General features: G+C 36.9%; 1 protein-coding gene and 1 pseudogene across 1 annotated transcript in view; both read left to right on the forward strand.

The window, feature by feature from the left end:
- Positions 1 to 23,738, forward strand: part of LOC131397312 (zinc finger protein 208-like) — a 649,542-nt gene that overhangs the window by 313,397 nt on the left and 312,407 nt on the right.
- On the forward strand, positions 21,584 to 22,497 carry LOC131397336 (vomeronasal type-1 receptor 4-like; annotated as a pseudogene).

Consider the following 23,738-nt stretch of genomic DNA (forward strand, 5'->3'; position numbering starts at 1 on the left):
TTAAATTGATTGTGTATGATGCAGATTAAGATGTTTCAATGTTTTTCTAAGGTCTACTACATATTGACAATGTACTTTGGTGTTATTAAATAATTTTGCATAATTTCAATGTGACTTAGTACGGATACTGATTTTTTTTTAAGTGTACAGTCAAGAAATCTAGTTTAACCATTTAGTTTAATTTTCAACAGAGTTTTCCCCTGTGAAATCTGTTAAATTAGTGGACTCTGACGTTCAACACTAGAAGTCTTCAACAAATTATATGTTCCTCTCATGTTCTCTTTGCCCTTCTTCAGGGGTTGAATGACAGACTGGATTGATGTGGAGGTTTGTTCCAAAAGAGTGCAGCTGTTCTTAATGGTTAAATTGCTCAGAGCTGTTTCTATAGCTAGCCCTCTTTTATTTTTCCCAGGCCAATAATTAAGTCTTCTCAATTTTATATTTTTGTTAATTTAATGTGATTTTCTGAAAAATGGGAATTACATCCTTAAAATCATTGTGATTAAAACCGTAGAGACATTTCTCTTGCTCAGGTGCACGAAAGATCTTCTGAAATCTTTAGTAAGAGGAGTGAGAAGGGCAAACCTGCCACTGTCCCATCTAGGTCATCCCTTCCTTCCCAACCAGTACAGGTTACTCTCTACTGGCCTCTCCTACCATCTTTCCTTCCTGCCACAATGCACACGTAGCGTCACCAGGCAGTTGGAGTGGAAGGTAAAGCTTTTTAAACTATGGTTAAAATTATCTCTCCAATGGGAGGGAGCACATCGCTCTGGGAAGGGAGCTGGGAAAGGAGGAGGCAGTTTGAGGACCAAGGTCCCAGGAATGGGAAGGAGACTGTGAAACTCAGGTAAGTGAGAAAGGAAAAATGTTGCCCATGATAACTCTGGGACCCTGTGGTCAGCAGGTACTAGAAGAGACTGCTGGGTCTGTAACTTCAAGGGGAGGGTTTGTCTAGCCCACATGCCCACTGCTGCCTTATAATATGTTGGATTCACTAGGACGGAAGGACGTTCTGAAGAAAGGGATAGAAAATGTCACCTGTTGGTCTCCACGTAGAAGTTTATTGTGCATGAATCCCTCCTGTGCCAGTAGATAATAGAGGTTTATTTTTCCACATGTTGAGTTCTTCCCTATGTGTGTAGCTGTGGCCCAGGTGTAGGGATGGCAATGTGAAACGCTAAAACACATATTCTCAGCTGTCTGGTAAGACTGAGCTTACCTGAGAATGAAGCCTGGAGGAGGAGGAAGAGGAAGGAAGAGGTAGAAGGAACAACTCTTTATCAGTAAAAGTCATATCTAGGTAAGTTGTCTGTCTTCTTCCCTTTTAATTCTATATACATTTTGGTTAGTCTAATAGAATGATGTGGACAGACTTATTTTTCTCCTTTAGAAGAGTTTATGTCCCAAAGGACATAAGTGGCTTAACATGTCGAGAAAACTCATCCAAATCAATTTAGAAAGATGTTTGATATTTAATTTGTATACTAAAATTGGATAATCAACTTTCTCTCCTTATTTTTGAGTGAATCTTTGTAACATATTTTGTTAGAAAATAATATCTCCTAGATTTACAAAATTGTGACAATGGGGAACATTTTTCTTACATTTTTGGGATGGTGATTATGGTGGCACAACAATGTGAATGTATTTAATACCACTGACCAATACACTTAAAACTGGTTAAGATGGTAAATTTTATATTTGTGTATTTTACCACCATAAAAATGGTAAGGAATGTAAAATATTGGTAGAGGGAGTGAACCTGAAAGAAAGCAGAGAATGATCAGCTGGATGGGACATTGGATAAGTTGAAGGGGAAGAGCTGAGAGTCTTCATTGTGAGATCAGCACAGAAGGAAATTAACGAGAAAAATTGATTACTATGAGAGTTTATTAAATAGTTTGTTATGAGGTGTTCTGGCATCTCTACCAGTGTGCTATCTTATAGTGTATTTAATAAATGCCATATGGCTTCCTGAGGTTTTTTAACTAACTAAATTTTTTGTGAGATAGAGGGGAGACTTGATTCTTTCTCTAGGTTGACAGATTTTGCGTGGAAGACTGAATTGAGGGCACTTGAGACCCTGAGAGTATAAATACATAAAAATTAGTAAAAATTCCAAAAAAAAAAAGAAATTAGGAAAACTTCATATTTTCAAGGTCAGGGATTCAGTCGAGTCAGACCTGAGATTTCTAAGAGGTTAGGATATATACAGTTGATATTCGGGTTACATGTGGATTAACATAAGTGTAAAAACTAGAGTAGTTATAAAATGTAGGTAAGATGTGGTGAGAGGATGGAGGTGGAAAGTAGTGAAGTCCAGGGAATAGTGGGAAAATCATATTGGGCCAAGATTGGGTACTATCAATTAGACAAAGTGGTAGGGCACAGACTGTGGCTTCATCTTCTCCTTTTGGTCCACTACTTTACCCTTAAGAATTCTTTGGGACTGTTCCACTGCTCTGTGATGCAGACATAAAAGTCTAGTGAGGAGAATGTGCTCTCAGTATCCAGGAACCTTATATGTAGCTCATAACACAGCCTGCCTCCTACTTGTTCCTCTTTCACCTTTACTATATCAATTCTATTGGCATAGAAAGATACCTCGAGATGGGGACTTGCAGGAGAGCTTAGAACATCAGACTTCTAGAGAAGCTGGTTGGACAGCAGGGGTCCTGGTGAGGATCAAAACTTCTGTACAAACCTAGAACTGTATCTGTATCTGCTAAATGGCTCTTGGAAAAATCCTAGAGTGTTTCAGTGGCCCTGTGGGAGATTATGAAGTGATGGCAGGATCTGGTAGGAGGTCAGTGTACCATGACATGTTCATCAGTCACCTGATTTCAGATAATCGGAGCTAAGCCCATGTGGCAGGGCTGGTTTGCAGAGCTTGTGAAAGCCTTTGATCACATGTGAAAGATAAAGCTCTGGCCTCAGAGAAGAGTTTCCCATCTGACTGAACATTATGTTTCTGTGGGTCTGAGATTCTGTGCCTCGTCTCACTTGATGACCACTGACTGACTAATCATCTGAGGATCACGTGTAGATAGGAATCTTTATTTTTAGTTTCTTGAAGAAAGCAGAGAAAACTTTTTTTATTCACTTTCAAATTGAGGATTGGGGGAGTGACATCAGTGAAAATGCCATAGTAGGGAACTCTGGGTGTTTGTCCATCCTCAGAAACACTGAAAGATCTGGTAAAACCTATCAGAATTAACTTTATTAGAACATGTAAGTTTTCTTTTTTGTCGTGTAGATTTATCTTTCACTGCAACTTTATCTTGCCATAGAATGTAATGAATAAATTAGTTTTTTAATCTTTGGGATAAGAATATCACATTCACAAATGTAAGTATTACTGATGTCATCCACAATGTCATTTTACTGCTTACTAGCTCTTCTTATGCACCTTGGTATATTTATATTTATCTGACTGATTTATAAGTCTATTAATGAATCAAGACATGTTATAGGACTAGCCACCCACTTTTTTTTTCAAAGTTCTTTTATTTATCCTTGTTTGTATTCCATCTGTAAGACTTTTGCAATAACATGACTAGCTATAATAACTAACTGATGATATCTGTATTGAGACAAAATTATTTTTATAAATTAGATTTAGGACAATTCATTTTTTAAATTATATTGAGTTTTTCTACCCCAGAGCATGTTATGATTTTCCATGGTTTATATATACTTTAATATATTTCAGGGATTATGTATCATTTTTCTTATTTAGACTTTACATTTTTGGCTGGATTTCTTCCTAGATGGTTTATTTTATTGTATTTTATTTTATCCTTTTATAATTTCATGTCCAATCACCAGTCATAATTTGTAAACTATTATTCTTTGTATAAATGCAGACACCTGCTTTGTGTATATCAATAATATATTCTATTAGTTTCCTGAATTATTTTTGGAGTACATTTTTCTTTCAATCACTTTGTGTTTCCAGATGTATAGTTATGCTTTCCCCTAAAAGTCTTTTACATCTTTGTTTCAATTCTTATGCCACTTCAAATTTCTTTAGCTAAGCTTTCAATGCAATGTTAAATAATCTAACAGTGATTGTGTATGTTTTAGTTTTATTCCTTCCCTTAGTGGAAATATTACGAATTCATCCTTATGAACAGGACGAAGACATTGTTTTGTCAAGTTAGGAAAGATCCATCAGTTCCTAATTTTGAGTGTTTTTATTTGACACGTGGTGAATTCTACCAATAGCTGCTTTTGTATCTATGACTATAGTCTCCCGATTTTTTGTTTATACCCATAAATATGATGAATTTTATTAATGAATTTTCTAATACTAAATCATTCTTGAATTCCATACATAAACTGAAGTTAATCACTGTTGTGACCTGAACTATGTCCTCAAAAAGATACGTTCAAGTTCTAATCCCCATCAACTGTGAATAGGATTTTATTTGGAAATAGGGTCTTTGCAGATAAAACCAAGTTAAGATCAGGACATACTGAATTACGGAAGACCCTAAATCAAATGTTTAGTGTCCTTGTAAGAAGGCTGTGTGAAGACACAGATACATACCCACAGAGGAAAGAAGGCCAAGTGATGACAGAGGCAAAGATTGGAGTTGTGCGGCGGCTGGCCAAGGATCTCCAAGGATTGCCAGTAACCACAGAAGCTGAGAAGAAGCAAGGAATGATTCTTCCTCGGAGCCTTCAAGTAAAGCATGGCCCTGTGGATACCTTGACTTTAAACTTCTAGCTCCCAGATCTATGAGAAAACAAATTTCTCTTGTTTTATACCACCAAATTTGTGGGACTTTGTTATAACAGTCTTAGGAAAGCATATACTATTTTTATATTATATTATTACACAGTATGTTTTCTACATTTTATTATATTTGTTTCTCTCTGTAGTTATATTTAGAATCATGTTGTAGTACTGTACTTGGTACAACCATTGAGACATGTTAGTATTAATATTCTATTTTTTTAAAACCATTGAACTATACATTTTATTTTTTTTAATTTTATTTATTTATTTTTCCCCCAAAGCCCCAGTAGACAGTTGTATGTCATAGCTGCACATCCTTCTAGTTGCTGTATGTGGGACACGGCCTCAGCATGGCCGGAGAAGCAGTGTGTCGGTGCGCGCCCGGGATCCGAACCCGGGCCGCCAGTAGCAGAGCGCACGCACTTAACCGCTAAGCCACGGGGCCAGCCCCAATATTCTATTTGATGTTTAAAAAATCATATGGAAATGTTACTTCGTCTTCAGTGCGCTTGAATTAAATGAGTAGCAATGTCATAGCTGATGTTTAAAAGAGTTGCATAATCTGCCCATTAAACAATCTCACCCCTGGTTCTTTTCTTTGTGAGGAAAGGTCTCCCATTCCTCTATGGATTTTACTGTTTAGACTTCCTATCTCCATTTAATAATGGGAAAGCATATTTTCCTAGAAAATTTCCATTTCATCTAGATTAATTTGTATTGAGTTGGCCAAATGAGGCAAATATTTTCTCATGTCAAGTATTGGTAAATGTTCATCCTTTCCAACACACCAAATTCAAATCCCTTCTCAGGTACTTTGTGTGATTCCATTTCTCTGCCTATAAATTAAGTGATGCTGATACTCAGGGTCTGAGGATTAGTAAAGAATTCTATTTTGGAGACAAGATCTTCCCAGATAAGTGCACAATCCAATGAGACAGATGTATTTCTCTGCCAGTTTCTCATGGTTCAGACCTCAGCATATCCTGTTCCATCCAGGTGAGCCCCTGTCTGCCTCCGAGCTTTATGTCACAGGAGGAGCTCTCTCAACCCCTCCAGCTGTCTCATAAGAGATGCCTACTAGAAACTTCTAATCATTTCTAGGAATTAAAACCCGGGACAATGTCTTCAGAATTATTCTCAGCTTCCCAAGTGTGAACTGCCAGTACAGGATAGATGACAATCACAGGCTGAGGGGCGGTAGGGACCCGGAATGACTACCCCGTATCTCAGGATCGGCCTCCCTCCCTCACACACATACTGGGTGTCATGACCATCACACTGAGCTCACCGTCCTGGCACCAGGGAGGAGTCAGGCGAGAATTTTCCATTTCCGGCTGAGAGGCAATCTGTAAGGGAAGGAGACAAATCATGAATCTGGGTAGGAGCTCATTTCTGGAAAAGCAATTATTTGCGGATAAAGGTTGATCCAGTGCCACAGTCACACAGGAATGAGGATGTTTCCTGAGGCATGTGCCAAGCTTGTGGAGAGAGACTAGGGACCCCAGGTCTGACACCAGCAACCCCAGATGGCTGCAAATGGTATTTAGTGAATTCTCCCTGAAAGTGGTTCTTAGTATTTGACCAAGTGGTGTTTAAATCCTTATTGTAAGACAGTGAAAGATTGTAACTCAGAAATTAGTGTAACATTTAATATGATGTGCAAAATTCACAGGGAATATTTCAGAAGCAGTATAGTTATTCCGTAAAAGCTCTGTGCAATACGGTAATAAGTATGATAGAGCTAATTGAATCATTTCATTCTCAGCAGAAATGGTGACATTGAGTTGCAATGAATGAAATGTAATTATTTCACTTTGTAGTTTGTGTGTGCTGCCCTTCATGGAGACGGTAAATGTGATTCTGTTGAAAGTATCTATGGTCTTTTGATCACAGTGAGATTATTTTTCTACCTGAAATTACGGAAAGTGCTTTACGAAAGAGTTAATGTCATAATTGAGTGTTCCATAAACAGGAAGAAATACAGGACTTCAGCAGTTTTAAAGCTCAAATGTGTCTTTTTAATACCCTTTCTGGTTTAAAAGCATTCCAATGTTGTTCTCAGACTTTCTACTCATCTCTCTCCTGTTTCATTGTTTTCAATGGAAAAGATTTCATGAACCCAAATCCAATTTAGCTCATAGCTTTTGCATTTGTACTTTATTATCTTTTCAAAATCAAATATTAGACTTTGTTATTTCTTCTAAAATGATATCCCTATAGTCTTCTACACACTAATTAGTATTAAATTAATTTGTACCCTAAAATGCTTTGTCATTTATTATGTTTTACATTCCATAATTTAGGATACAATATAATTTTGTACCATACTTTCTGTAATTATTGCATTGTACTTTTGTTCCCGGCAGTAAATGAAATGAGCTTTTCTGTTACCATTCATAGATTGCTCCATCTTCAATAAATCCATTTAAGTCATAGAAAATTATTCAATGCATTAAAATTTAATTAAAATCTCCAAATCATCCTTAAAAAGTGATATTAGGATATAAAATAAACACATAGAATGGGAAATTATCACAACAAAATGTATAAAATAAATGATATTTACAATTTGACTATATAAAGTTATAACTATAATGTACAAATATATGTATTTATATATCAAATTATTATCATTTAAAATGCAAAATCAGGTAGATATGAGAGTACGGTGCAATGGTAAAACCAGTGTTGTTGCAATCTGGCTACCCTGATTCAGTCCTTGACTATGCTGCTATTTATGAGTCTCCTTATTTCCCTGTGGTTAAATTCTCCTTGTCAGTAAGAGGAAAATAATACCACTTCCTAACTCACAAGTTGGTGACTTAAATATCAGAATATGTTAAGTGTTAATAACAGTGATCTACATGAACTTGAGAAACCTCTTAATAAAGAAAATATATTAAAAAACTAATTCTCGGGGCTGGCTCTGTGGCCGAGTGGTTAAAGTTCCACACACTCCACTTTGGCGGCCCAGGTTCGTGGATTTGGATCCCGAGTGCAGACCTACATCATGCATCAAGCCATGCTGTGGCAGTGACCCACACACAAAATAGAGGAAGATTAGCACAGATGTTAGCTCACAGCTAATCTTCCCCAAGCAAACAAAAAGAAGAAAGAAAAGAGGAAGATTGATATGGATGTTAGCTTAAGGTGAATCTTCCTTACCAAAAAATATAATAATAATAATAATTCTTGGGGACAGTCCCAATGGCCTAGTGGTTAAAGTTTGGCGTGCTCCACTTCAGTGGCCTGGGTTCAGTTCCTGGGTGTGGAACCACACCACTCCTCTGTTAGTGGCCATGCTGTGGCGGCAGCTCACATAAAAAAAAAAAAAAAGGAAGATTGGCATCAGATGTTATCTCAGGGTGAAAATTCCTCAGCAAACAGCATAATAATAATAATAATAATAATAATTCTAGTGGGGAGTAATGGGAAGTGGAGATTTTGGGCTTTATTTTTTTTATGAAAAATGTAGCCCATGACTCATGTTTCTACGAAGAAACCTCCACTTGTAAATTTCAGCATCCAGTTCTGGAAAATGAGAAAATGGCTGGTGTGGATTTGAAATTTGAAATGATCTTCCTAGTTCACATATTCAATTGTTCACTTTTATATCATTATATGTAAGTTTAATTCAGTAAATCCAGGCTAAGGCCCATGGATTTGATTCTCAGGCACCTGACTATAGCAAACTTGTTGGTCATTCTTTCTAGAGGAATCCCGGGGACAATGGCACCTTTGGGTGAAGACATTTCCTCAACTGTTTTGGATGCAAACTTGTCTTATACATTCACAGAATGGCCATGGGTCTGACCATTGGCATTACCTGTCTCCTGAGTGTCTTTCAGGCCATCACTAGGAGCTCCAGGAACTCTGGGCGGGCAGAGCTTAAAGTGAAAGTCACCAATTACGTTGTCCTCTCCAGTATCCTCTGCTGGATTCTCCACATGCTGGTAAATTTCATTTTTCCTATGTTGGTGACTGGCAAACGGAGCAAAAAGAGTCACAAAGAAAAAGATTTTGAATACCGTTCTACTCTCCTTATGACAAAGTCACAGACTCAGTGTGTGCAACATTGATATCCTTTCATAACGTTTGAGTTTGGGACTCATGTCCTGGGCCAGCGAACCCACGGTTTTTGTCTTATACAGGCGCAAGCAGCAGGTCCATCACATTCCTAGGACCAGAGTCTCCCCAAGAAACTCCCTTGAGACCAGAGCCACCCAAAGCATCCTTGTCCTGATGAGCATCTTTGTATCATTTTATACCCTCTCCACCATGTTTTATGTTTATCTGGCTCTTTTTGATGATCCCAGTTGGTGGATGGTGAACACCCCTGTACTAATCACTGCATATTTCCCTACCGTCAGCCCTTTTGTCCTCATACACTGGGACCCCAGTGCATACAGGCTCTGCTTGTTGGGCTGTGGAAGAAATATCGAATTTCCTAATGTCATCAGAAAGATATAAATCGTCTCCTTGGGGCTGTGTTTAATCATTGATGAACTTATCTTTCACACCCTTTAAGCACAATTACAAAGCAGTCTCATTGTAGATAGAGTAAAGAATAAGACAGACTGAGATTCTGCCCTAATAACAAAAATCAAATAGTAATGATGATACTAAATAAGATCTTTAGTAATTACTTTATAATTGTGTTTCATTAATGGTTGCAGTGAAGAAGTTCAGAGTCCATGCAATAATAAAATAGTCCTGAAATAATGTGAGATACTGAAAATGCCTTTGAGTGTGTAACTTTTAATCTCATAGATTTTCCTGTAATGTACCTGGGAACAGAATTGTAAGGACAGTATCCTGAAAAAGCAATTGCACGTAGGATGGTCCATTAAGAAACTGGGAGGGGGAGTGGCCTGGATGTTAATGCTAGTGGCCTGGTGTGAAGCAGGAGAAAAAGTTACATTTAAGCTGTTGCAGAAATTAAAAGCTATATTTTGAATTTTGCCCCTTATCTCCTAAGATAAACAGTGGTCATTTGAAATATCATGGTTATGGAGTTAGATTAGCATATTAAAATATTTTCAGGTAAACACTGGAGGATTGAGCTGTAGGATCACTAAGAACATGGGAAGATTTATTAGCTTAAGTTTAAAAAGACCGTAGGTGAGAGGTAACAATTAAATAGAGATTTCAGGTGTGGGAAGAATGAATGGACTTTTAGGATGTGTAGAAGAAAGACTGTCCTGTGTTAAGCCTTGAAGCCATTTGGCTGTGTTTACAAGAAAGAAGTTTCAGGAGGGACTCCTAAATTTCAGACCTGAGGAAACACATATATTGGGAGCTTATTTTTTATTTTTTTGATGAGGAAGATTCATCCTGAGCTAACATCTACGCCAGTCTTCTTCTATTTTGTATGTGGGTCACTGCCACAGCGTGGCCACTGATGAGTGGTGTAGGTCCACGACTCGGAATTGCACCTGGACTGCTGAAGCAGAGAGTGCACCGAACTTAACCACTAGGCCATGGGCTGAGCCCTATTTTTTAAAATTGGTTGATTTATTTTATTGAGGTCACAATGTATTAAAGACTTGAATGTAAGATCTGAAGCCATAAAACTCCTAGAAGAAAACATAGACAGTACACTCTGACATAGATCTTCAAATTACCTTTTTGAATGTCATGTCTCCTCAGGCAAGGGAAACAAAAGGAAAAAGAAATAAATGGGTGAACATCAAACTAAAAAGATTCTACAGAGCAAAGGAAACCATCAACAAAATGAAAGGACAACCACCAATGGAGAGGAGTTATCATTCTTCTGGGAGCGATAGAAAGGCAAAAATATAAATCTATTTTGTTGAACGAGGAGTTTGTTTCTGAAATCAACAAGAGAGTTAAAATATACTCAAGGGAAAAAAAAGCTATAAACTCAAATACAGGACATATTTTAATATAACTATCTATAATTAAATTCTAATCATTTGCAAAGTTTTTGAAGTACCTCTTTTATTTGGAAATAATTTTGATTTGTAGAAAAGTTGAAAAGTACTACAGAGAAGTCCCAAATACCTTTCATCCACTTTTCTCTAATGTTACCATTGGACATTAACATGGTGCATTTGTTAAAACTAGGAAACTGACCTTGGTGCATTACTATTAGCTAAACTCCAGACTTTATCTGCATTGACCCTGTCATTTTTCTCCTCCAGGATCCAATCCAGAATACCACAGTATGTTTAGTCTTCATGTCTACACAGTCTCGTCTGATCTAGGACACTCCCTCAGTCTTTCCTTGTCTTTCATGACCTTGACAGGTTTGAGGAATACTGGTGGGGCACTTTTTAGAATATCCCTCAAGTTGGGTTTGTGTCATGTTTTCTTCATGATTAGACTGGATTTATGTATTTTGGAGAAGAATACCATATCTCATCATGTCATATCATTTGACAATTGATATGATTTATCATTAAGATGATGTTCACCTCAATCACTTGTTTAAACTATTTGCCAGTTTTCTCCATTGTGAGTGTGTTTCTCTTTCCATACTCTCTTCTTTGTGAGGAAATCACTAAGTGCAGCACATACTCAGGAGGGGATTGGGGGGGTAGGTGGATAAAGTAAGCTCCTTCACTATAAGGGAGGAGCATCTACCTATATTATTCAGTATTCTTCAGGAAGGAATATATTTTTCTTCTCTTTCATTCATTTCTTTATTTTTCTTACATTGCTATGGACTCATATATTTGTTTTATGCTTTGTGCTTTAATTCAATATGGTGCTCTTTATTTTGTTCTTCAAATTATTCTAGTTTTGGTCATTGGGAGTTTTTTCAGGTTGCCTTTTCTCTCTCTTTGATGTGCCCCCAAACTTTTGATTTGAGCACTTATTTATTGCCTCTACAAGATCTTCCAGGCTTTTGGATATTCTGTGTCCTGGACTTAGAATCAGCCATTTCTCCAAAGAAACTTTTTTTAGAGAATGGTATTCAAAATCAAGATCTGGGTGTTGGGTGTGCACATTTCTACAGGAGTGTCACTGCTGCTTGGCCCTCTAAATATAGAGAAGTAAGAAATACATGTTTACAATTATATCTACAAAATCTTTGTATATTTCTATATCGGTGTAGCTAAATGTAAGGTCATACATCTCCAACTCTAACCCAATACAGAGTGCATTCTTGCCTTTCTCTTTGCTTATCCATACTTATCAAGTATTATGACTTTGTAGGGTTCTGCATTGCCATAATAGCTATGATTTGTTTCTCTCAAGCTTCTGAAAGATTATTAGTTGTCAAATGATATTGTTGTAAATTTCATGATGGCTGTGTAACATAGGTTGGACAAGGAAAACTTAAGTGTACATTGACAAAACAAATATATTTTCCTCCTTTTCACTTTTAAATCTACTCTTTGGGATACAATTCTGTGGAGGACATCATGAGTTCCCTAGTTTATTTACAATACAAGCAGAATTTAAAATGCCCATGCCATGTATTTTCAATACTCTCCACCCCGAGCTGTGTCCTACTGCTGAGTAAGTGACAAAGGACATTCCCGGTATTTCTCCTTCCAATTAATCCAAAGTTTCTGTCCCTGGCAGGATCCTGCATGAGGAGCGAGCAGGAATGGAATCCAGGAGGTTTATATGGGACCAGTTCCTAGTCACTATTCTCTGGTCCTGGCAGATGTTTAAAGCTACAAATTTTTCTCATGAGACAATTTTGGGTTTTGATGAAATACTAGTGGGCCTTAAATGTTTTTCTGTACCTTATGAAGAGTTTTGAAAAGTTCTGTGGCCTCGTTTGAAATGGAAATTAAAATTTTAACCAAAAGAGTGAATTATTTCAAAAGATAAAATTGACAGACTATCTTAAATATTTACACTTTAAAATAAAAAAATGATATCAGCAAAGAAAGGCCTGTATGGAGTGTTTATTGTGTTATAGGGTGTTCTACAAAGCTGGAAACTACCTAAATGTCTAATAATTGATGGACATATAAACAATCAGTGTTACATCCATACCGTGGAATCGCACTCAGCAATAAAAAGAAACAACCTATTCAGACATACAAAAACATGAAAGAATATCAAAGGCATTATACTGAGTAAAAGGAACTAGTTATAAAAAGTTATACACAACATGATTTCATTTATATGACATTCTGAGAAACATAAAAACACAGAGACAGAAATCAGATCAAAGTTTCTTAGGGTGTGAGTTGGGAGAGGATATTGATTTCAAAGGGTCAGAAAACATAATTTTGGGTGATGGGAAATCTTGCTTCCTAGAAAGTAGTGGTAGTTAGATGAGTGTATAGAGTTGTAAAACTCATAGAATTGAACACCTAAGTAGTGTGAATTTTAGTTTATGTGATTTATACCTCAATGTACCATACTTAAGTAAAACCTGTTATACAGATATATGATCAGTCAAATCAAATGACAAAGAAAGAGGACAATTACCTTTATCCACAATAAAATAAACAGGCTTTTCTTTAAAAGAATTTTTACGTATACTAAACCATTAAATTTAAGATATTATTTCTGTATGATACATACTTATTTTATGTACCTTTCAGTCAAGTCCCAGTGAAGAAGAATAAACTACTCTGAGTGAGAATAATGCCACTTAGAGGTAATGTTGTGGCAACACAGGGATTAGCCCCAGGTGGAAGTGTCTACCACCCTCATGGCTGGAGGGATGCAGGGAGAGATGGAGTTCCTGGAGCCCAGACGCCAGACCCAGGAGCAGAAAGGAAAACACATGTGAAGCACAGCAGGAGAGAGAGGACACCTTGGGCCCATCTCATTCTTCCACTCTCTGCTGGTGCCTCCCTGAACAAGAACCTGCCCAAAGACCAGTAGTCTGGGACATCTGTAAAGACTTAAATTTGTGTCCACAGCACAGCAGGTGACAGGAGGACAATGGGTCACAGAGCTCTCAGCAGATGATGGGCAGAGCTTCTGAGAGAAAACTGTTGTCAAACAAATCCTCCAGGTGAGCAAATTACACATGATATAAAACCAAACCCTGTGAGTCCTCTCTTCAGGAGGATCCATCTCTGTGATTTGGAAGAGTCACACATTCTCTCCCAGTAAAGCCTGGGACTGCAGTTACTTCCCAAAACTCTGCAGTCGGGGTCTGCTTCAGACAGTCTCTTATTCTAGGGTGGGTCATATTCTCTCTCTCTCTCTTATAAAGCATTTCATAAAACTCTGAGACCTCGTTTGAGATGGAAATTAAAATTTTAATCTGAAGAATTATAGCAAAAGATATAGTTGTCAGAATACCTTAAATATTTACACTTTAAAATGAAAAATTTATATCACCAAAGAAAGAATTGTATGGTGCGTTTATTGCCTTTTAGGGTATCGTCTCTCTATATATCCCTTCAAAATGAAGAGGATGCATACTCAACTCTCTACCTGGATCCCCTACACTCTCCCCTTCCTGACTTGAGGTAAAGGAGCCCCCACCTTTCCCTGAGTTATATCAGAGTGGAAGTCACAGCACCTCCAACATTCTTGTCCAGAAACTCCCTAAACCTTCCTTTGGTTTTCATCCCACACCTTTATGAATACTCATCACAGTGAAAGTTGGAATAGTCCTCCAGATGGGTGGTGACTGTCTTCTTAGGAATTTGGTCTATGTGTCAGAGCCATTGCTGATGCTAGTTGTGAAAAATTCTCCTGTAGGCACAACATCTCAGAATTTGGATGACATAAGGAACACAATTTCTAATAAATAAAAACCAATGTGAATCATGACACAGCAAAGCTGCAGGTTGTCAATTTTTAACTTTGCAAAGTTCAATCATAGTTGGTGGCAATAGGGAACCTCTCTGTACATAAGTTCTCTTTACCTAATTTGGTGGATCTGAGCTCTTTTTTGTGCAATGTGTCCCAGGTGCCGCTTGGTTTCTGTGCTTCCTCCATACTCAGTCTCCTAATGACTCACTTTCCTTTTTTTCAGTCTTGATTTGTTTTTATTTTTTGACATGCAAAATCTATACATATTTAATGTATACAACTAGGTGAGTATGGAGATAAGTATATACATGAAATTATCACCGCTGGCACCAATCTATGCCATTAACCTGTTCATCACCTGCAGAATGTCCTACCACACTCCTATTTTTTATTATTATTATCATTTTCAGTGATAAGCACACTTGATGTAAGATGTACACTTTTAGCGAAATTTTAAGTATAAAACCAGTATTTTTAACTATAGGCAATATGCTGTAGTGCAGGTATAGCATAGATATGTAGATATGTAGAACTTACTCATCTTGTGTAATTGAAACCGTGTACCTTTTGATTGATACCTCCCTCGTTGCCCCTCCTCCCCAACTGTGGCAACCAGCATTCCATTCTGCTTCTATGAGTTTGCCTAATTTAGATTCATCATGTAACTGATGTCTTATAGTATTTGTCTTTATGTGTCTGGCTTATTTCACTTAACATAGTATCCTCTAGGTTTATCCATGTTGTTCCAAATGGCAGAATTTCCTTCTCTTTCTAGGATGAATAATATTCTATTATATATTATATAATAATATAGAATATTATTCTATATTATATTACATATATAATAAAGGATATATATAAATGTATATGTCACATTTTTCTATCCATTCATCTGTCTATGGTCATTTAAATTGCTTCCATAGCTTGACTCTTATTACTATGCTGCAATGAACATGAGAGTACAGATAACTCTTTGAGATCCTAATTTCAATTCCTGTGGATATATACCCAGAGTGAAATTTATTCCTGGATCATATGGTATTTCTGTTTTTAGGATTCTCCATAATCTATTACATAGTGGCTGCACCAATTTACATTCTCACAAACAGTGTGCAAGTGTTCCCTTTTCTCCACATCCTCATCAGCGTGTGTTATCTTTTGTGTTTTTTAATAGTCATACTGACAGGTGTGAGGTGATATCTCATTATGGCTTTGACTTGCATTTCCTTCATGTTTAGTAATGTTGAAACATTTCTAGAAACCCATACAAATGGGCCATTTGTATGTCATCTTTCGAGAAGTATCTATTCAATTATTTAGTCCAATTTTTGAGTTATTTGGGGTTTTTTGCTATGGTGTTGTATAAGTTCCCTGTATGTTTTTTATATGAACCCCTTATTTGATATACGGCTTGCAGGTATCTTCTCCCATTCTGTAGTTCACTTTCTCCACCTATTGATTATTTCCTTGCTGTGCAGAAGCTTTTTCACTTTACATAGCCCTCTTGTCTATTTTTTCCTCTGTTGCCTGTATTTTTGGGGTCATGTCAATAAGTCATTTCCAATATCAATGTCAAAAAATTTTTTCTGTATATTTTCTTACAGGGGTTTTACAGTTTCAGGTCTTACATTAAAGTATTTAATCCACTTTGAGTTGATTTTTGTATACAGAGTAAGATAAGGGTGGAATTTTATTTCTCTGCATGTGGATATTCAGTGTTCCCAGCACCATTTATTGAAGATAATATTCTTTCTCAATTGTGTGTTCTTAGAGACCTTGTCAAAGATCAGTTGGCCATAAATGCATGAGTTTATTTCTGGATTCTCTAGTCTGTCCCATCGGTGTATATTTTTTTTTTAATTTTTTGTTTATTGCAGTAACATTGGTTTATGACATTGTAAAAATTTCAGGTGTACATCATTGTACTTCTATTTCTGCATAGATTACATCATGTTCACCACCAAAATACTAATTACAACCCATCACCACACACATGTACTGAATTATCCCTTTCACCCTCCTCCCTCCCCCCTTCCCCTCTGGTAACCACCAATCCAATCTCTGTCCCTATGTGTTTGTTTATTGTTGTTATTATCTACTACTTAATGAAGGAAATCATACGGTATTTGACCTTCTCCCTCTGACTTATTTCACTTTGCATTATACCCTCAATGTCCATCCATGTTGTCACAAATGGCTGGATTTCATCGTTTCTTATGGCTGAGCAGTATTCCATTGTGTATATATACCACAGCTTCTTTATCCATTCGTCCCTTGATGGGCACTTTGCCAATGCCATACTGTTTTGATTACTGTAGTTTTGAAATATATTTTGCAATCACATGAGGAAACAGGGGTCCTTGGTGAGAGAGGCAGTGCATCTCATTAAGAGTCCTGGGCTGTGTCCTACTCACCATGACGGTAGGGAAAAAAAAATAAAAACTTTCCTTTTTCTAAGTACAGAATTTTCATTTCTTAGTTACACAAAAACTAACAGATTATGAACTGGGGTTTACTAGAACTTTAGTATAATATCTATTTCAACTGTGGGAAATGTGTGAGCATAACCTGCTCCCTGACTCCATTGTACTGATTTCCCAAATGACAAAATCCTCTTTTCACTCCTCACAGGCAACATGTAAAGACTGCATGGGCTCAGAAAGGACGTGTGGATTTCTATTCTCAGTACTGGATGGACCGGGTTTGAGGCGGGAATACACATTGTTCCTGACTCACTCAGTGTGCCTCTACATTTCCCAACCCCCTTGAAATGAGCCCAAGACATGTGACCAGATTTGTCAATGATCTAAGCGGGGAAATTGATGGTGGTCAATGCCCTGTGCAGGTCAGCTGCCCCAGAGGGCCTCCTACATTCAGTGGAGCAGCGATAAGGAGAATTTTTCATTTTGTTTTGCATTCAGCCTCTGGGATATCGGGGCTGTTTACACTCGTAGCACATGGCTCACCCACCCTACTTAAACAAGTTCCCAAAGATTTCTTTATCTCTCACATCTAGACTATCAACAGGATTTTTAAAAACTATGTTCTCAAGTTGCCTTCATCCAAGACAGTTTGCCATCCTCAGTGTCAGTGCTCAGGCTATAGACAGTGCAATAAACTCTGTCTCCCAAAAGTATCTGGTCCTCAGTGCTGCTGAAAAATTCCTGCATATCACAGGATCAGGATTCCACTGCCATGATGGTAAGGAACTTACTAACATGTCATTAGCACCCATTTTATGGTTATCACTCTTTGCTTATCGTGCAACAACAATCTCAGTACTTTGACATTTTGGAAAGATTAAGTGAATGTAAATTCATGTATGTGGTGTGTGTGTGTGTGCACATGTGTAGAAATAAAAGTTTCAGGGCATGTCCACAATATGGTTCTAATCTCTGACTTGGAAATAAGGAAGGTTTGAATAGGATACCAGATACAGTGTAGATTCGTATGTAGAAAAAAAGATTAATTTGACAGCATGTTTTATATTTCTTGTTTATTTACAAAAGTAATCAATTTTACTAAAATTTAGCAAGAAAGGCGTAGAGGATAGTGACAACTATTTAATGATCTTGAATTAAGTAAGTACCATTGAATTATTTGATAGTTAAATGAATTGTAGAATCTAAGTTTTAAACCTTCTGATCCTGGTGCTTTAATTTGGGAGAGACATAAATTTCTATCTTCCTATGGATGTTTTTTTTTCTGTTTAGACTTTCTATAACCACTGCGGAGAGGATCAATATTGGTAACACATATTTTGCTATAAAACTTCTTTATCACCTAGATTTTCAAATTAATTGGCATTGAGTTGTACAAATGAATCCAATGATTTAGAATGTAAGTTTTTGTCATTATGGTTTTTCTTTTACTCCTATGGTTTTGAAACTCCTCAGCCACTTTGGTTCTATTTTTCTGCTCATAGCTTAAATGAAGCTGACACTCAGTGGTCTGAAGATTAGGAAAGAACTCACTTTTGGGTAGAAAAACTTGTCAAGGGAGCACAGAATTCAGCACAACCCATGAGCTTGATTGCCAGTCCCTCATGTGTCAATTTAGTACTTTTGGCGCCCTCTATGTGAGACCCTGTCTGCCTCCATGGATCAAGTAAAAATAAGTGTCTCTCAAAACACTGCAATGGTCTTTTAGGAAATAAGTGGTAGGTTTTAATTGTTTTTGGTAATTAACAAGTGGAAAAAAGTTTTCACAGATCATCTCAGTTCCCCAAGCATGTCCTTTCATTGCAGCCATAGGTGAAAAGACAATTGCAGTTCTGAGGGGAGGTGAGATCACAGAACCACAAACCCATGTCTAGTGGTCTGTCTGTCTCCCTCCAACACAGGTACTGAATGCCTTGACCATCACGCCAAGCCCACCATGCTGTCAGCAGATAAGAGGGAGGGTGACAATTTTCTACTGCCATCTGAGAGCAAGAGTCTGCAAGGAATGAGAGGTGTCAGGAATTGGGGTAAGTGATCCTGTGAGAAAAAGGGATTTTTTTTTCTTTTTTTATTGATGTTTTAATAGTTTATAACATTGTGAAATTTTGAGTTGTACATTTTTGTATGTCCTTCACCATATATATGTCTCCCTTCACCCCTTGTGCCTACCCCCTACACCCATTGCCCCTGGTAACCACAATACAGTTTTCTCTGTCCATGTATTGGTTTATATTCCACATATGAGTGAGATCATACAGTGTTTGTCTTTCTCTTTCTGGCTTATTTCACTTAACATAATACGCTCCAGGCCCATCCATGTTGTTGCAAATGGGACAATTTTGTCTTTTTCTATGGCTGAGTAGTATTCCATTGTATATATATACCACATCTTCCTGATCCAATCATCAGTTGAGGGACACGTAGGTTGCTTCCACTTCTTGGCTATAGTGAATAATGCTGCAATGAACATAGGGGTGCATAAGCCTCTTTGGATTGTTGATTTCCGGTTCGTTGGATAGATTCCCAGTAGTGGGATGGCTGGATCATAGGGTATTTCCATTTTTAATTCTTTGAGGGATCTCCATACCGTTTTCCATAGAGGCTGCACCAGTTTGCATTCCCACCAGCTGTGTATGAGGGTTCCTGTTTCTCCACATCCTCTCCAACATTTGTTGTTTTTTGTTTTGGTGATTATAGCCATTCTAATGGATGTGAGGTGATATCTTAGTATTGTTTTGATTTGCATTTCCCTAATGATTAGTGATGTTGAACATCTTTTCATGTGCCTATCGGCCATCTGTATATCTTCTTTGGAGAAGTGTCTGTTCATTTCCTCTGCCCATTTTTTGATCGGGTTGTTTATTTTATTTGTTGTTCATTTGTGTGAGTTCTTTATGTATTATGGAGATTAACCCCTTGTCAGATATATGTTTTGCAAATATTTTCTCCCAGCTGATGGGTTGTCTGTTCATCTTGATTCTGGTTTCATTTGTCTTGTAGAAGCTCTTTAATCTGATAAAGTCCCACTTGCTTCTTTAGAAAAAGGGATTTTTTGAGGTTTGATACTGATTCAGTGTCAAAGACACAAAGGAAGGAGGAGTAATTCTGGGGCAGGAACTGAGCTAGGAACTACAGATGGTTGTCATGAATTCTATACCAAACCCTGTTGGTTCCTCAAGTAATTTAGTGTAATCCACAAAGACACTGAATCTTGCTGACGAATCCAAGTGATAATGAAACCTGACTTTTATTCTGCTTAAGAACGATAGTTCTGAATTTAATCTGTTGTTCATCTAATTTACAAGCATCATAGACTACATTTTCAGGATTACTGCAGGTGTGCCTACAAAATTTGCTTATAATAAATAGTCAGATGAATCTACAGGAATCAGTTAATTCTGTGCAGAAATGATGTATCCAGAGAGCACTTGCTGACATAGAAATGTTTTCTCTTACTCTGGGTGTATGTAATGCTTAATGGAGACAGTAATTGTTTCCTACTGAAACATCTGTGGTCTGTTAATTCTGGTGAATCGGTTTTCCCTCTTGAAGAAAGGGAATCACCAGGTAAGGGAAAGATAGATGTATAATAATTGTTTTAGAAAGCAGCTGTCAGGCTCAAATGAATCTTCTGATATTTTCTCTCTTTTAAAAATATTCTATCAATTAAAATATATTGTTCAAATGTAATAAAATACACAAAGCTTCACACATTAGAAATTCCATTTTTCATAACTGTTTTAAAAATATGACGTCTCTCTTCCTTGATATTAGTTTTACTTTCCTCATGTATTAATAAACTAATGAGTATATTATCTTAAATTAGTAATAATTCATTCTACCCAATACAATTTTATCACATATTAGTGATTCTTATCCATTAATTTATGGCACAATATGATATTAAACCATTCCTGTGATTGTTAGTATTGTATTTTGTTCCTGGCACAAAACAAAATGAGTCTTTCTGTTGCCATCCTAATATTGAGCCAAGCTTGTATTTATTAAATCCAACTTGGTCATTTTACAAATGTCTATAGTATTGTAATTGGAGCATCTACATTTGGTTAAGACCTCAAAAGTTTAATGTATAACTGATATTGTCTTATGAAACAAATGTTTACACATAAATGGAAACTAGTTACACCTAAAATTATAACGTCAATTTCCACCAACTTAAAATGTAATGACAAGTCATGAGAATTGCTAAATATCTGTCTAAACTATTGGAAGAACACAGCTAAGTTGATTTGTCAGTATATAACATTGATTAAATGGTCTTGGTTTTTTATTAGCCCTGTCAGGTTTAAGTCCCATCCTGCTGGTAACTAGGGTGTGAATTTATTCACAACAGTTAATTTCCTTGTATCTCAGTTCTCTTGTTCTTTAGAATGAAAATAATAGTAGCTCCTCACTCATAGGTTTGGGAAAAATAAAGTGACCTAGTATATGTACGACCTTCATAGCAGTGATTAATTCATTACAAATGTTCTTTAGAAATTTATACAGTCAATTGTTGGAAACCTCTTTGTAAAAGAAAAACATTAAATTAATATTTCTCACTGGAAACTAATGGTAAGCGGAGAATACTGGATTTCAGTTGATGTGTTATATGTAGCCCCATGCCTCATATTCCCATGTAGGAAACTGTAGCTCAGAAGACAAATAGCCTTCACAGAGAAGTGACAGGATGGCCACCAGAGATTTCATAGTAGGAATGATCTTCTTGTCAGAGAATATATCTGGAATCCTGGGGAACATCTCTCTTCTTTACCATTATCTCTTCCTTCACTTCACTGGAAGCAAGATACGGTCCACAGATCTGATTGTGGAACATCTGCTGGTAGCCAACACCTTGGTCATGCTCTCTATGGGAATCCCAATGACGATGGCAGCATTTGGGTGGAAACATTTTCTCAATGATATTGGCTGAAAACTTGTTTACTATATTCACAGAGTGGCCAGGGGTGTGTCCATTGGCACCACTTGCTTTTTGAGTGTCTTCCAGGCCATCACCATCAGCCCCAGGAACTCCAGGTGGGCAGAGCTTAGAGTGAAAGCTCCCAAGAACACTGGGTCCTCTATTTTCCTCTGCTGGATCCTACAATTGCTGATAAATTTCATTTTTACTCTGCATGTGATTGGTAATTGAAGCAATGCAAACATCACAAAGAAAAAAGATTTGGGATTATGTTCTGTTGTAATTCGTGACAGAATCACAGTCTTGTTGAAGGTAGGATTGTTATTATTCTGTGATGTTCCATGTTTGGGGCTCATGGTCTGGACCAGTGGCTTTATGGTTCTCATCCTGTACAGGCGCAAGCAACAGGTCCAACACATTCATAAGACCAATTATCTCCCTTAAATCCTCTGCTGAATCCAGAGCCACCCGAAGCATCCTTGTCTTGGTGAGCACTTTTGTGTCTTTGTACACTCTCTTTTCCATCTTTAACATTTATTTGGCTATTTCTCATAATCCCAGCTGGTAGCTGGTGATCTTCTTTGCACCAATTACAGCGTTTCCCAACTGTAAGCCCTTACATTCTCATGAGCCATGATTGCAGAATATCTACATTTTTCCCCTCCTGGATAAGGATTAGATAATTACTTAATCTTATGATAAATATGTAAATCATATTTGCATATTGTTCAATTGTTTATTTATTCATCACCCTATGAGTCCTAAGTACAATGATTAGACAGTCCTTTACAAGAGAGTGGTAAACAAGACAAGTTGAGTGTCTATTCCAAAATAATCAATACATCATAATGCAACTGTAAGTGAATTATTGTGTAATCATTATATAAATACCTATGCAAATAAAACTTTACTAATGCTTGTAGAGGAGCTTCAGAATCTAGGCAGTATTAAGCAGGGGTTTCTGAAACAATGTGGGGATTACAGAAAATTGTTTGAGTGTGTAACTATCAATCTGAAATAATACATTTTCCGAGAATTAATCTAGGCATGGAATTGGGAAAATCTACAAGAAATGAAACAGCATGGGAGATGGGCAATCAAGAAAAAAGGAAGATTCCCACAGAATAATGAACAGTGTGGAGTTAAGTTGAAGGGTAAATTCAGATTCAGAGAGTAGGGCTAATTATGAGTTCATATATTTCATCTTTGGAGATGGTGGTCATTTGAAATATGATATGGAATGACACTAGCATATTTAAAATATTTCCATTTACAAAAGGCCTGTTAGAACCAGAATTGGTGAATAAAGGCACAAGAGTATGTTTTTGCTGATTTTTAAAAGACATCAGGTGAGTGTTGATGATTAAAAAATACATGCTGTCTGGCGTAAAATTGCATGGAGTTTGAGGTCTGTAAAAAGCAGTTATTTTTCTCTCTTATAGGTGGGTGGTAACTGGGCATTTTTGCTAGAAAGTTTTCATTATGCAAATCTCATGCCTCTAATGCGGGAAAATAAATTTATGGTGGTGCTTTCCATTAAACTTGGAAGAGTGGAAGCATACCTCTTTTGAGGAGAAAAGTCATAAATCCATTTTTTTATGCGAAGTCACATTACCATGTAAGTACAATGGATATTCCTAAATTTTCAGAAAAAAAATTAATCTAGTTCTGTCTACATTTGCGTTATGAAGCTAATGCAAAGTATTGAGGATTCCACATTTTGAAAATCTATAGAATTAAATTGACCTAATGTGTATATATTGAACTTTCTCCTACAAAATAGAGAAACATACATTTTTAGCTCACGTTAGCACCTAAATGTTTACTACACATTAGACCACAAAGCAGCAAAGGAAAATGTGTATATGTATACAGATACATACTACATTAGTGTGTGTGTATATATACATATATATGTATATAG

Source organism: Diceros bicornis, chromosome 34 (genome assembly GCF_020826845.1).
Source record: "Diceros bicornis minor isolate mBicDic1 chromosome 34, mDicBic1.mat.cur, whole genome shotgun sequence".
In the NCBI taxonomy this organism is placed as follows: domain Eukaryota; kingdom Metazoa; phylum Chordata; class Mammalia; order Perissodactyla; family Rhinocerotidae; genus Diceros; species Diceros bicornis.